The sequence below is a fragment of the Diabrotica undecimpunctata genome, chromosome 1, assembly GCF_040954645.1.
Source record: "Diabrotica undecimpunctata isolate CICGRU chromosome 1, icDiaUnde3, whole genome shotgun sequence".
In the NCBI taxonomy this organism is placed as follows: Eukaryota; Metazoa; Arthropoda; class Insecta; order Coleoptera; family Chrysomelidae; genus Diabrotica; species Diabrotica undecimpunctata.
Window position 1 is genome coordinate 166,623,018 of NC_092803.1, and position 14,944 is coordinate 166,637,961.

The 14,944-nt window shown below is 33.5% G+C and overlaps 1 non-coding gene across 1 annotated transcript; it reads left to right on the plus strand.

Annotated features, from left to right (window-relative positions):
* The first annotated feature begins 13,586 nt into the window (after nt 1-13,586).
* Nucleotides 13,587-13,693, plus strand: LOC140432939 (U6 spliceosomal RNA). Its single transcript, XR_011949845.1, has one exon. It is a non-coding gene; the product is annotated as a U6 spliceosomal RNA (small nuclear RNA).
* Nucleotides 13,694-14,944: the final 1,251 nt, after the last annotated feature.

A 14,944-nucleotide genomic window follows, 5' to 3' on the forward strand; every position in this document is an offset into this window, starting at 1 on the left:
CGACCTCAGAGACAGCAGATGCCTGCACAAATCCAGAAACCATTGTACCAACAGACAAATTTTGCACCTCCACGATGGCAGCAACCAATGAGACAACTCTATCCGCAGAATCAGTTTCAGCAACCACATCGGCAACAAAACTTCGATCAATTTAGACAAAATTCAAACCCTCCAGCATTCAGGACCCAAAACCAGTCAAATGTATGGGCACCCAAACCCGGACAGTCAAAACAGTCTAGACCAACACCTATGAGTGGAATATCAGAAACCACAACCAGAGGCCGTCAAAATTTTACACCAAATTACCGAGCACAGCCAAAATTCACCGTAGAAGAACTTTACAATATACAATGCCATGGAGATGAGCAAGAAGAGAATGCCAACTACAATGATTACTACGAACCTGATTGCGACAATTTTCTACAAGATACATATGAAAATCAACCAACCGAGTACGAAGAAAACGTAAATTTTCGAGAGGACCCACCAGAAGCAATCGGAACGTAATTGAACTTCATTCATTTCCCGACAAGAAGGAGCTACCCTACATCGAAATCTCTAAGCCTTCTTTACGACTTTTAATCGATACAGGATCCACAAAGTCATTTCTTAATCCAGAAATAGCCTCTTCATTTTTTCCAAGTTACATAAAACATGAACCCTTTGTCGTCACATCAATTTTTCAAAACTATTCCCAAAAATATTGTGCCGAAATTCCTTCATTTTCAGAATTTAATTCTGACAGCAAAATGAAATTCTACCTCTTTAAGTTTCACAAAACTTTCGATGGTCTTATTGGCCTCGACAATCTAAAACTCTTCGAAGCCCAATTAAACTTCCCTAAATCGCTTCTAGTTACAAAAGATTCTACAATCCCCATTAAATATTACGAAACAAATAAAACACAATTTTATTCCATTCATTTGGAAGCAAATTCTATTAGCCAAGTAAAAATTCCTGTCAAAGAAGAAAAAGGAACCATCATTATTCCTACCCAAAAAGTACAAGGCGTCGTAGTACGAGAAGCCCTTACTAACGCCGAGAACCACCTCGCCTGGACCGAAATTGCCAACTTCACGTCAGAACCCATTCATCTTTCTCTTATGGAACCACTCGAAAGCAATAAAGTAGACATTCAAGATTTCCATATATATTCCATGGAAACAACCTCCGGACCAGACTACAGACAAGATATCGACGACTTAATTAAAACCGAACATCTTAACGAAGAAGAAGAGGAACAAGTTCGCCACCTATGTCGAAAATTCTCCGATATATTTCACCAACCAGACACTCCTCTCAGCTTTACTAACGAAGTTAAACACCACATCAGAACCAAGGATGAAGAGCCTGTATATACGAAATCATACCGGTATCCGTATGTGCACAAGGAAGAAGTAAAGAAACAAATCTCTTCAATGTTAGAGCAAGGGATCATTCGACCAAGTCAATCGCCATGGTCCTCGCCTATTTGGGTCGTGGCAAAGAAACCAGATTCATCCGGTAAAATAAAGTGGAGAATAGTAGTAGATTATAGAAAGGTCAACGAGAAGACAATTGACGACCGATACAGAATTCCTCACATTAGCGATATTTTGGACAAATTGGGAAGATGTCAATATTTTACGACCCTCGACTTAGCAAGCGGATTTCACCAAATCGAGATGGCTGAAGAAGACATTCCCAAAACAGCATTTAATGTGGAAAATGGACACTATGAATATTTAAGAATGCCTTTTGGACTTAAGAACGCTCCGTCCACGTTCCAACGTATGATAGACAACGTATTGAAGGGACTTCAAGGAGAAATATGCCTCGTCTATATGGACGACGTAATAGTATATTCAACATCACTACAGGAACACATAGTAAATCTCACAAAAGTATTTCAACGACTAAGAGAAGCCCGACTAAAAATCCAAGTCGACAAATGCGAATTCTTAAAAAAACAAGTTAATTTTCTAGGACACGTAGTCACACAAGAAGGCATAAAACCGAATCCAGCGAAAATTGAAGCAATAGAAAAATACCCAATACCGAAAACAGCAAAAGAAATAAGAGGATTTCTTGGACTACTGGGATATTACAGAAAGTTTATTCGAGACTTCGCAAAAATCACGAAACCTCTAACAAGATGCCTGAAAAAAGATGCAAAAATCGAACATACACCCGAATTCGTAGAATGCTTTGAAACATGCAGGAAATTAATAATGAATGAGCCGTTATTGCAATATCCAGATTTTTCCAAACCGTTTAACCTCACAACAGATGCCAGTAACTTCGCTATCGGTGCAGTACTTTCTCAAGGACCAGTTGGCAATGATAAACCAATTGCCTTTGCTTCCAGGACACTAAATGAAACCGAAACCAAGTACTCCACAATAGAAAAGGAAATGTTAGCAATGGTGTGGGCAACTAAGTATTTTCGACCTTACCTATTTGGAAGAAAATTCAAAATACTTTCAGACCACCGTCCTTTGCAATATCTATTCTCCCTAAAGGAACCCAACTCCAAACTAGTACGTTGGAGATTAAAATTAGAAGAATTTGACTACGAAGTAATTTACAAAAAAGGCAAAGCTAATACAAATGCGGACGCACTGTCTCGAATCGAAATACACACAAAGGAAACTAAGGACATCGATTCACAAATTAAGGAAGTCTTTGATGATTTAGTAGACATGGAAGACGATGGATGGTCAACGACTAATAATCCAGATGCAGATCGAATAATCGACGAGATTGTAGAAGAAAAAGCAACAGAATTAATTCCAGAAAACATCCCAGAAGATACTGTTGAAAACGAAGATCAAAACATCCCAGAAGGCACTGTCGAAAACGAAGATCAAAACATAGACGAAGACGGAAATGAAACCATACATACAGCAGTAGAAAACCCAATTCTTGGTATACCTATTTCGGAAAAACCACTTAACTTCTACAATAACCAAATTATAGTCAGAATCGTCAACTACAATCCACGACCTCCAGCAATTATACAAACCTTTCCGAATAAAAGACGTTATCATATCCAGCTGTCGAAAGATCAGTTAAAAGCTGATACCATAAAAATTTTTAAGGAACACCTCAACCCGAAAAAGAAATATGCAATTTTATTTGAAGCAGAAGAAGAAATTTTTGCAGAAATTTGCGAAATTATCAGGAAAACTTTTAAAAACAACGCATATGACTTAGTAAAGTGCAATCTTTTATTGGAAGATGTTAACCTAGAAGAACAACAAAAAGAGTTTATAAAAAACTATCATGAAGGAAAAACGAACCATAGAGGAATAGCTGAAACAGAAAGTCAAATAAGGAAACGATATTACTGGCCTAATATGAAGAAGGACATAGAAGATATCATAAACTTTTGCGATATATGTCAAGAAAATAAATACGACAGACTTCCTCCCAAACCAAAATTTATGGTTACACCAACTCCCACTAAACCACTGGAAATAGTTCACATTGATTTATTCCAGGCTGATGGACAGAAGTTTCTAACCATAATAGACGCATTTTCGAAGTATGGGCAAGCCTACCCAATAAATGGAGGAAATGCAATCAATGTACTCAACGCCCTATTGATTTTTATAACACATCATGGACTCCCAACAATGATAGTAGCCGATAATGGTACGGAATTTAAAAATGGAGTAATACAAGAATTTGTAGACTCTCATAAAATCTCAATCCACTATACAACACCAGAGAATCCGCAATCCAACGGGATGATTGAGAGATTTCATTCTACGTTAATCGAACATCTTCGAATCCTAAGGAACACCAAAGCAAAGCTCTCGATTAAAGAACAAATGCTATACGCTATAATTGGGTACAATAATTCCATACATTCAGCAACGAAGTTAAGACCCATCGACATATTAAACGGACATATCGACGCAAAAGATCCCTTTGACGTTGACATACAGAAAGTAATACTGAACAATTATATCCAAAATCATAGAGAGATAACAAAGGAATTATACAAGGAAGTAAACCAGCAAATACAAGAGAATAAAAATAAAGTCATTGAAAATAGAAATAAATCGAGACAAGACCCTATTACGTATAAACCAAGCACAAAAATCTATACACGAAAAACAGTTACCAGAAATAAATTACTTCCGCGATATTCCGCAAAACATATAAAAAGAAATAACGAAGTGACTGTAAAAACATCAAAAACTACAGTTCACAAGAAAAACATAAAACATCAACCTAAATCAAAAACTAATTCTAAACCGTCCGCACAGGATCACCCTGACGATGAGAGAAGAAGAGAAGATCAAGGACCTGAAAGACAACCCAGGATTAATTCCCCTCAACCTGGGACAAGCAAAGATTCATACTAGTACACACGATTTCACATACTTTTCAAACTACTACCAATAAAAGAAGAATTTGACAGAATTGAAACCAGTACGACGCAAAGACCACAGCAGTTCAAAATGGACTTAGCCATTACCTTTTTCGTGTAAATTGATTGAAAATGAAAATTTATCCTTCATTTTCTTGTCCTATCTTATTAATCTTAACTTATCCGTCCAAACTTATCTCATCAATCTTCCGCCCAGATACAAATTCAAAACCCCAATCCAGAGTTACATAAATTCAAGGACAACCATCCCAGAGCAACCGCTAATGCTTCCCAAAATAAGGACCATAGATATTCAAACAGCGATTAAATTCAAATCATTAAGGATTTGAATCATCAATTCTCTAAGGAAGATGAACATCTAGAGACAATTAATCCGAAATTATGGAACCATAGCCATAACCATTTTTGGATGACTCCTTTATATATCTTTATTACAATAATCTGCCTCTATATATGTTACAGGTATAAAACAAATAACAAAAAAACCCAACTCTAGCGACGAAACTCCAGAACAGGCCAACTCAACAGTTCTGTTCGTCCCTCACAAAACTTCTTCAGGGGATGGAGTAGTTACAGTACAATGACCGCTACCATCCAGTAAGTTCCACCACGTGGATTCCAACACGGGGCTACCGCTTGAACATTCTGGACTAAATTGCGACGTATTGAACAGCAAGATCAGCAATTAATAAATTATAAAACACCATGTTAAAATCAATATTTTTCAGTCTGATTAATTAAAAGTCTGATTAATTAAAAGTCTGATTTAAATTATTATTGTTGTTACTAAAATCTTTGTAAGTCGAAATAAAAGTTTTAATTGTGAAGTTCAGTTTTTAAAAAAGTATTTTTCCCAAGAACATTCATAATTAGCGTAATGAGCTTTATTCCAGCTATCTCTAGTGACTTATCATGGATCTGTATTGCTTGCTTGGACCTCGAGTCCCCTTTCTGAGCCACGTCCAGTTCGGTGACCCGGCGATCGATTAAGTGCTTGTCCCATCAGCGAAACGGAAAGTGAACCAGTGAACGGAAAGAAATAACAGGGATAACGTTCATAGATCCAACTGCCGACTATGACATAGTTAACCATCAATGGCCGCTGGCAAAACTCAAAACACGAAAGGATTTCCGACTCACAAGGTTGGTGAAATGTCTTCTCTAGAACAGCCGTTTCTACGTAACACTTCAATCGAAGAACAGTCGGTGGGGGGACCAAAAAAATGGTCTCCCATAGGAAAGTGTCCTCGCACCCTTTATATACAAACATTTACACTAACGATCAACCCATAAAATAACAAAAAAAAACTATTTATTGACGTTGATGATACAGCCGTGAAAGCTCGAGAAAAACCTTACATGAAGTCGAAGAAAAACTGAAAATGTAGAACTAAAAGACTTACCCCTGCACTATGAGGAAAACCATCTGAAATCCAATTCCACAAAAACACAGGTGTGTTACTACAATATTTCGGCATACGTCCAGATAGAAATCTGTTTTATAGATACCTCTGTCAAGAGAACCAGAAAATAGTTAGTGAGCTCGAAACGGGGAGCACAACCACACACTCTCCGCACCTCTGTCCTAGTATTATATTTTGCCACTTTAAAAACGTTGACATGGCTTTCAATGAAACAACATTCCGAACAACTCGAACCGAACCGTATCACTCTTGATAATGGCTCCAAAATGGGTGCCGAAACGTCGAGTTTTAAATTCTCAACGCGGTTCTTCCCGAGAACTTAGTAATTTTCATATATATATTGATATGATATAGGAGAAAGAAAAATAGTGATTAGAAATTAATTTATAAGTTACACATTAGATAATATTAGATATTTGGTTATTTTAAGAAGTTATATACTAGAGAATTTAATAAAAATATATTTATGTGAGGGCATTTTTAATAAATTAGCATATAATAAGTGTAAAAAGTTGTATTTTAATGTTGTAAATATATTTAAGTGAGCCATGTGCATAGGCAACCAACTATACAGTAAATTGACAGACAGAAATTAATCATAATACGAATATAAAGTGGGGTTATAATAATAATGTTAGTTTAAAATGTTTAATTTATATATATTTAATGATTTAAATGTTTATTCTGATCTGAAAAGCCTAAATGTCAACAAAATTATTAATAGAAAAGAATGGAATTCTCTAGATCACTGGAGATGGCCATGTTTGCGAAATGGTTTGTTCCAGAAAATTCAGACATGTATTTAATAGAACAAATGGAACATGATTTATTGCCAGATGATTCTAGAACAGAAAAAAAGATATAAATACCCGGTGATTTGGATTAGAAGGGATCAGTTATGAGTTACAGTTACTATGAGTCCAGTTTATTATGAAAGTTAGTAGACACATTTAGTTAGTGAAATAAATTGTTCAGAATTTTCAAGAAGGCAGTCAGAAAAGTTTAGTAATATGAAAGTTAGTTGGAGTCAGTGAATCAGTTACAAATAGTCCAATTGTTTAATATAGTGAGTTAAATGAGGATTAAAAATTATGCATATATTTTAATGCACATTTATAATTATACACAAATAATTATTGAAGATTAAAAAAAGTATATTGGAAGAAATTAAAATTATATTATGATTGGAGATTAGTATAAATCAACTTATAATAATTGGATATTGGTATATTGAAAAGAAGAATAAATATTAATGCTATTTTGCTGGTTTGCTTGGTGGTTTATAAATGCTGGTGAAGAAAAATATATCTTAAATTGGTAGAAGCTGATAATTGGAAAAAGTAATTTCACAAAAACAAGGATAACCGAAGTACGAAGACATTCAGTGGTGATTAGAATCTATATAGTGGAAAACAGTTCATTTAGGAATTCAGTGAAAGAAAGGTACAAAATTTTGTTAATATAATTTAGTTAGTGTCATAACAGTTTCAATTTTGAAGATAGTTTGTTTAAATTTTACATTGTCTATAGAATTTAATTAGTTTTATAAGTCTATCAAGTTTATTTAAAATTTACATTGGCTAGGTTAGATATATATGTGTGTTTCATAATAGTTATAATAAAGATAATTTAAAAAAAGTACTTACAAACTAATTCTTTGAGAACCGCGATTAAAACCCTATATTATTAAAAATACTCATTGCTCATCATTCAAACAAACAATACATCATAACAATATATATATATATATATATATATATATATATATATATATATATATATATATATATACATGAGAGACCTTCACAGATGAAGAACTAATTTTAGCAAATCACAGGGCCATATATCTGGCCACTCCTGGTGTTCCGGATACGAAAAGTAAGTAACTAGTTAAACCTTTTCGTATATCACAGAAGTAAATTAAAAAATAGATAAAATTAATTCGCACAAAGCACCCGGATTTGATCTTATAACGGGGTTTATACTGAAAGAACTTTTAAGGAAAGTATTGATAAAAATTGCTAACGTTAATAATGATCCTCAACCAAGCAAAGCCCATATAGAGCTTCATTGTATCGACCGATAAGTCTATTTCTTTTATTTATAAAGCTCAACAGGCCTAGGGCTGTAAAGGATAATTTTTCATTACAATTACTATTTACATTTACTTATATAAAATGTATTTAATACTTCTTATAGTATTTCCATACATTTCTTGGTATACCAGAAAAACTTATCCGATTAACGAGAATGACAATGTCTTTCTTGACGACTTTAAAACCAGCGTTAGGATACAGAGAGAAAATTATCGATCCATTGAGATAAAGGATGGACTCAGAAAAGAGGATGCCCTGGCTTGCCTCCTATTTAACATTGCCTTGGAAAAGGCAGTCCGAGACACACGAATTAGAGACGGCGGTCCTATTTACAATAGATCGACACAAATCTTAGCATACGCTGATGACATTGACATAATAGGGCGTAGCAGAGAAGTTGAGCAATATTTCCTAGAATTGGAAACGGCGGCGAAACAGGTCGATCTAGTCATTAACGAAGAAAACCAAGTACATGTTGGTTACTAAGGATCCTATAGCAAATGAGGAACGGGAAACAGCATTTGGAAGTCTTATCTTTTAACGTGTTGACAGCTTCACATACCTTGGCTCGCTAGTGACTACTACCAATAAAACAGCTAAGAAATTAAAAGACGAATAAACCTTACAAGTACGGCATAATATGGACTCCAAAAACAAATCCACTAAAGAAATATCCAGAGAAAACCTAAAATTATTATATACAAAACGCTACTGAGGCCGGTCCTTACATACGGGGCGAAAACATGGATTCTAACGTAGAAGGATAAAAGAGTTCTGGGAATATTCGAGCGTAAGATACTCCGCAAAATATTTGGAGCTATAAATGATTACGGGCAGTGGCGCAAAAGATTTAATTTCGAATTATACCAACTCTTTTATGAACAAGATGTCGCGTCGTAACGTTCATTAAAACACAGCAACTTAGATGGGACGGACACATAATACGAATTTCGGACAACATGATTGCTAAAAAGCTAACGACAGGAACACCTATAGGAAGAAGAAGTATACCGCGAATTAGGTGGTTAGATGGAGTTGAGACCGACTTAGGGATGCTAGAGATCAGAAGATGGCAACACGTTGATGACAGAAACCGAACAGAATGGTGACTAACCTTAGAGCAGGCCAGGATCCACAGCAGTGGCGGCTTTTGGGGGTAGGCAGGATAGGCCGGGCCTACCCAATAATTTTAAGAGCTTTAAAATTGAAAAACAAATTCAAAAATTATGTTAATGCATGTAAATAGCTTTTAAATGTACTAAATCACTCAATACATTGCGTCCGTTAAAACAACTATGTTATTATATTCCCACAGAAAACATCGAATCGTATTCACGCATTTTAAATATCATTAATAGGCCCGATCGGAACTGGCCGATCCAGCTCACATAAGATCCCAGTACAATAAGCGTTTGAAGTTAAGCAGCTTGCCGGACAACGATTTATATTGTCGTGTTTATGCTTGAGGTTTAGGCACCAGACGATCGGGCCTACGTCGACCATCGTTGTCACTTGTAAGGTAATTATCGAATTGTAATATAAATTATATTTTAAATTATGATAAAAAAATATGTAACATATCTATAATTGTAACATATTTTAAACAAACAACACAATTGCAAACAAGTGCACGGTTGCCCAAATAAATTAAAAAAAAATCGTAAAATTCGAAAAAAAAAAGATTCCCACTCTCACACAAAAAAAAAATGTATTACACACACTGGCGGCTACAGAATTTTTTTTGGGGAGGTCATGGATCTTAAGGGTGATTACTTTTCTCTGATGCAAGGTCACTTTTAGTCTTACCACCAATAGGATAAGTGGGTTTCCAAATATTTTTAAGGGGGAGGGGTCATGACCCCGTGACCCCTCCCTCTCTGATTACACATAGCTTTATGTAATTTGCTGGCTTGGCCTACCCAAAATTTTACCACACCAGCCGCCACTGATCCACAGAGGATTGTCGAGCCAAATATGATGATGATATTATGTAAGTGTAAATGTATGGTACCTAAATGTTAATTATTGGATGTAATAATTTGTGATATATATTTTAATATATTTAATGTTTGACTAAAATGTCTAAGTGAAATATCTAAAGTTATTGTTTCGACATATGCCCATCGAGCAAAAAGACAAAAGAGGGAATGTAATCCTTATGAAAAGGAGACCAAAAAAGTGGCCTCTGATGGCGGACATATCCGGAAATGCGAATGCGCCAAATTTAAATTTTCCGACACTTATTAACAGTAGCTATAAAATATTTTTCGAATGTGTCTTAGACGAGAAAGTTTTATTCAAATATTAACGATAATAGTCTAAATTCCGACACAATTGTTAAAAAACTTCAATATAAATAAGATTTCATGTGACAGTTGGGACAAACAATAACATAACCCAACTAAATTTGATGTCTTAAACAAGGAAAGGTCTATCTTTCCTTGTTTAATGTGGCCTCTCAAGATGGCACTTCCTGTCTAACAATATTTTTGCCCCCACTACCTTTACATTCCCTCTTTTGTCTTTTTGCTCGATGGATATGCCAAGCAAGATGGACTTGCATAACATGAACCTTGCATGGCCTAGATGGAAAGCTATATTTGGGCAGAAAAACGATAGATACATGCTTAATGAACTTAGAAATATTTCGAGTACTACGAGAAATTATAAAGAACTTGTATAACCCAGCATACCAAAATTTCAACTTAATGTAAAAAGGTCTGAAAGTTTTGAAATGCAAAAAGGTATAAAGCAAGGAAATAGCTTAAAAACAATATTATTTTTAATAACAATGGACAGAAGAGTTAAAGTAGTTAAACGCAATCATTGCCGCATCTACTATATACGCGGTGAAACATAGACAATCCTAGAAAATACGGAACAAAAATAACAGCTGTGGATATGAAAATATTTTACAAGGATTTCTGGAAAGACCAAAATGGATAGATACAGATATAAAGAAATTAGACAAGAATTAAATCAAGAATCTCCACTGAAAATACTTACATGTTTGCGGTTAGGCTGGTATCTAATGAGAAAAAACCAAAACTATTTATCAATGTAAACAATTTACAACAATAAAACAAAAAGAAAAAGAAAAGATAGAATAAAAGAAATTAGGCAAAAATTGTAGAGACGATTGAAGAAATGAGTGTGTGAACCCAAAAAAGTGGAAGAAATGGATAAGCAACAAACATTAAAATAAACAATCCGATAATGAAAAGCATAAGAATTCAGTTTTATTAAATTAGAGACAATAAGATAATTTAAAAACTCATTTTTGAATTTTATTTGTTATTAAATATTATTATATAATAATAATATGTAATGATATAATAATATATTATAACGTCAAACTGTTGATAAGAGTAAATATCTAAAATTATATACATACATACAATATGTAACAGCTACATATATTTTAATGTATATTAATATGTAGGAGCTACGACTGTACGAGTCGTAGCACTCTAATGACCACGGTTCGAATCCCCATCGGGAAGAAATTTTTTGGTTTTTTGAATCATTATGTTTTTATCTTTTATTTTTTAACCCAAATTTCCAGCCCAAATTATTCTTTTTTCAATAAATTTTATTGAAAAAAATGTATGCTAAAGGACGGACTTTCCAGCTTTCAGTAACGCATGTCCAACTTGAGATTTGAATTGGAGAAGGGTGATGTGTTTCACTTGTTTTTATTTGCAGTGTCTTCGGTACAGCAACCATGAGTTGACAATACATGTATCAATAAGATTAAATATTATTCTCAAATAGAATATTTTTGGTTTGATTTTGATTCTATATAGTTCCACAAGCATGTCATGCAAATCCACACCCTCCATCGAAATATTATATTCTTTAACAATTGCTGGTCGTTTGATTTCTACATAGGTTTTGCTCTTGTTGCACCATCCCTTCACTTTATCAAGAGGATATTTTCCTATATAGTTCGATGCTAATATGACGGACTTATTGTCATACCATTTGAGAGCAGTAATATTTTTTTTGCTGTCTATTTTTACATCAGAGGATCCACGACCTTTTGCCATTAGAATTTTGTCTTCTGAAAAAAGACAACCTGCCAGTCGCCCACTTTTTACAGCCCCTGCAGCAAGGAAGCCCCGTTCTCTCAGACTAATAAGTAGATTATAAGATGTGAACCAATTATCCGTGAAAATCTTGAAATTCATGTGGTTTGGCAGATTTCTGACCAACTTTAGTACTATTTCCCCACTAATTTTAACATTCCAAGACCTGATTCATCTTGGACTGTTCCTTTCCCTACATATATCTCAAAATCGTATAGTATGCCGCTGCGTCCTGCCCTTGCAAAAACTTTTATGTCCCATTTATGAGGTTTATTTTTTATAAGTATATTGCTTTAGATTACTATGTCCTTAGTCCTAGTTGACATTTTAAAAATTCCTCACTTACTATTATATGAAAAATACTATAACTGGCTTAACTGATAAAATTGTCAAATAAATTAATGAAGCGTCATCTAGTAGGAAAGTAACGCAACGCAATACCGTTCGCCAAATCGACATAAGTAGTTTCCTTTGCCGCTAAAGCAGAAAACATTGCTATGATCCCAAATGGGATCATCTGACTGGAAAGGGAAATATTATAAATGACAAAACAAACAGTGTAAATCTTCCACATCTAATTTATTTTAACTTAGCCTGTATTTTTTTTGCCTTTGGCTTTTAAAATCTATGTTTATCTAAAAAAGTATTAACTTTAGGTATAGGGACCCCTAATACTATTTGAAAGACAATTTATTAATTTTTTCAATAAAATTATAAACTATAGGGTGTTTTATTTAAATTTATTGACTTACTGGGGTTTGAAGTTTAAAGAAATGCCTATCATTTGTGAACACCCTGTATTTAGAAATTCGATTTCGATGTAAATTGCTGAAGGAAAGTTACATCCTCTTTGTGCACAAAAAAATTCATGATATTATAATTTTAAATGAATGAGATATATATTAACTTTAAAAAGTTTGTCTCCATCTCTCACAATTTTTGAAAAAAGATGAATAACTCAAAAAATATAAAGTTTTAACCTATGGTACCTTATACAAATTTTATCTGTAATCTTATTCAAAATCTAAAAATGCAATAATATACAACAAAATTGCTGTTCACTCGCTAAAATACCAAAGTTGCTATAGCTGTCAAAATATTTTCTTTGTTCGTCATAACTTGTAATCCCCACAAACTAATTTTCATATGGTGTAAGTAGTTTCTGATATATAGATAGTGGATATAGTCGTAGCCCACCCTGTATTCTTTGGTATAATAATAATATAAACCCTGTATTCTTTGGTAATAACTGAAAAAAGATTTTATGTACCTACAAGCAATAGTTTTATTGATAGTAATGATCGGGGTTCGAATCCTCAGCGAGTACAAATTTTTTATTTTTTAAATCCATTAACTTTTTTGTTTTATTATTTTAAATCTTGTACATGATTAAATAATCAATCTATATAAAATAAAATAAGTGACCGGTGTATATTATTAATATATTCTAAAGCATAGACGCGTAGACGTATTAATTAACTGTTACACCGAACACCTAGATGGCGCAAGCAGTCTTTGTACAGCGACGTCACTTATAAACTGCCAATACGTATTTTGGTGCGTTGAGTACATATACAGGCTAAAAAGCAACGTAATTGTACTCGCTTCGGCGGTACATATACTAAAATTGGAACGATACAGAGAAGATTAGCATGGCCCCTGCGCAAGGATGACACGCAAAATCGTGAAGCGTTCCACATTTTTTTGACGATATTGTTCTAAAAATTAATACATGCTCAACTTACATTATAACAAACATTCCACTTCTGCTTATAATGGAAGTGAACAACAACTTTGTTATTTTAAATAAAACACCTTGTTCCACTTTGTAAATGCATTTATTTTTAGATTCTTCGTAAAATTCTAGCCAAAATTTGTATAAGGTACCATAGGACAATTAAACACCCGGCATTTAATAATTTTAATGAAAAGTAAATCAATTGTCTTTTAAATAGTATGATTCCATCTAAAATAAATACTTTTGGAGATAAATATAAATTTCAAAAGCAAAAGAAAAAAGAATAAAAGGCTATGTTAAATATGAATTAGATGTGAAAGATATTCACTGGTTACTTATTTTATTTTACATGGATTGATTATTTAATCATGTATAAGATTTAAAATAATAAAACCAATAAGATACTGGATTTAAAAAACAAAAATTTTTTACCCGCCGGGGATTCGAACCCCGATCATTACTATCATTATAAAGTATTGCTTGTAAAAGATACATAAAATCTTTAGTAGATAATATATAAAATCTTTTTTATACCTATTCGAAAAGCTGATAATTTTTACACAAATTTGAAAGAAATAGAAAGTTATTCTGGGACGGTTAGATAAAAAGTATGAATTATTTTTGAATTCCCAGCTACTTTGTTTATAATAATTAAAAATAGTATTTACTAAGATCCGCAAGATCAACCAAGAAACATAATGGTGAACAAGAGACTCCGTCATGGATGCCTGTCAGTTAAAAGTTATCTGGTGTTGACGTATCGTCAGATTTTTTTTTTTTTTTAATTAATTAGATGGCTTTGGTAAAGACCAATTAGCCAGACGATTAACGTCAGATTATATTCGTGTTATTGGTAAATCTACGTTTAGATTTAAAAAGGTTACAAAAATGATACTAATCCGCACTAAATCCACACAGCTGGACGACTTAATTTCACCAGTTTCACCATTATTATTGGCATATGATCGTTTTATTATGGATCAGAATATCCACAAATTCCTACTTTTTATCTAATAGTCCCAGAATAACTTTCTATTTTTTTCAAATTTGTGTAAAAATTATCCTCTTTTCGAATCAGTGAAAGAACATTTTATCTACAAGCAATAGTTTGTATTGTAATGATAGTAATGATTGGGGTTCGAATCCCAGACGGGAACAAACTTTTTGTTTTTTAAATCAATTAACTTTTTTGGTTTTATTATTTTAAATATTATACA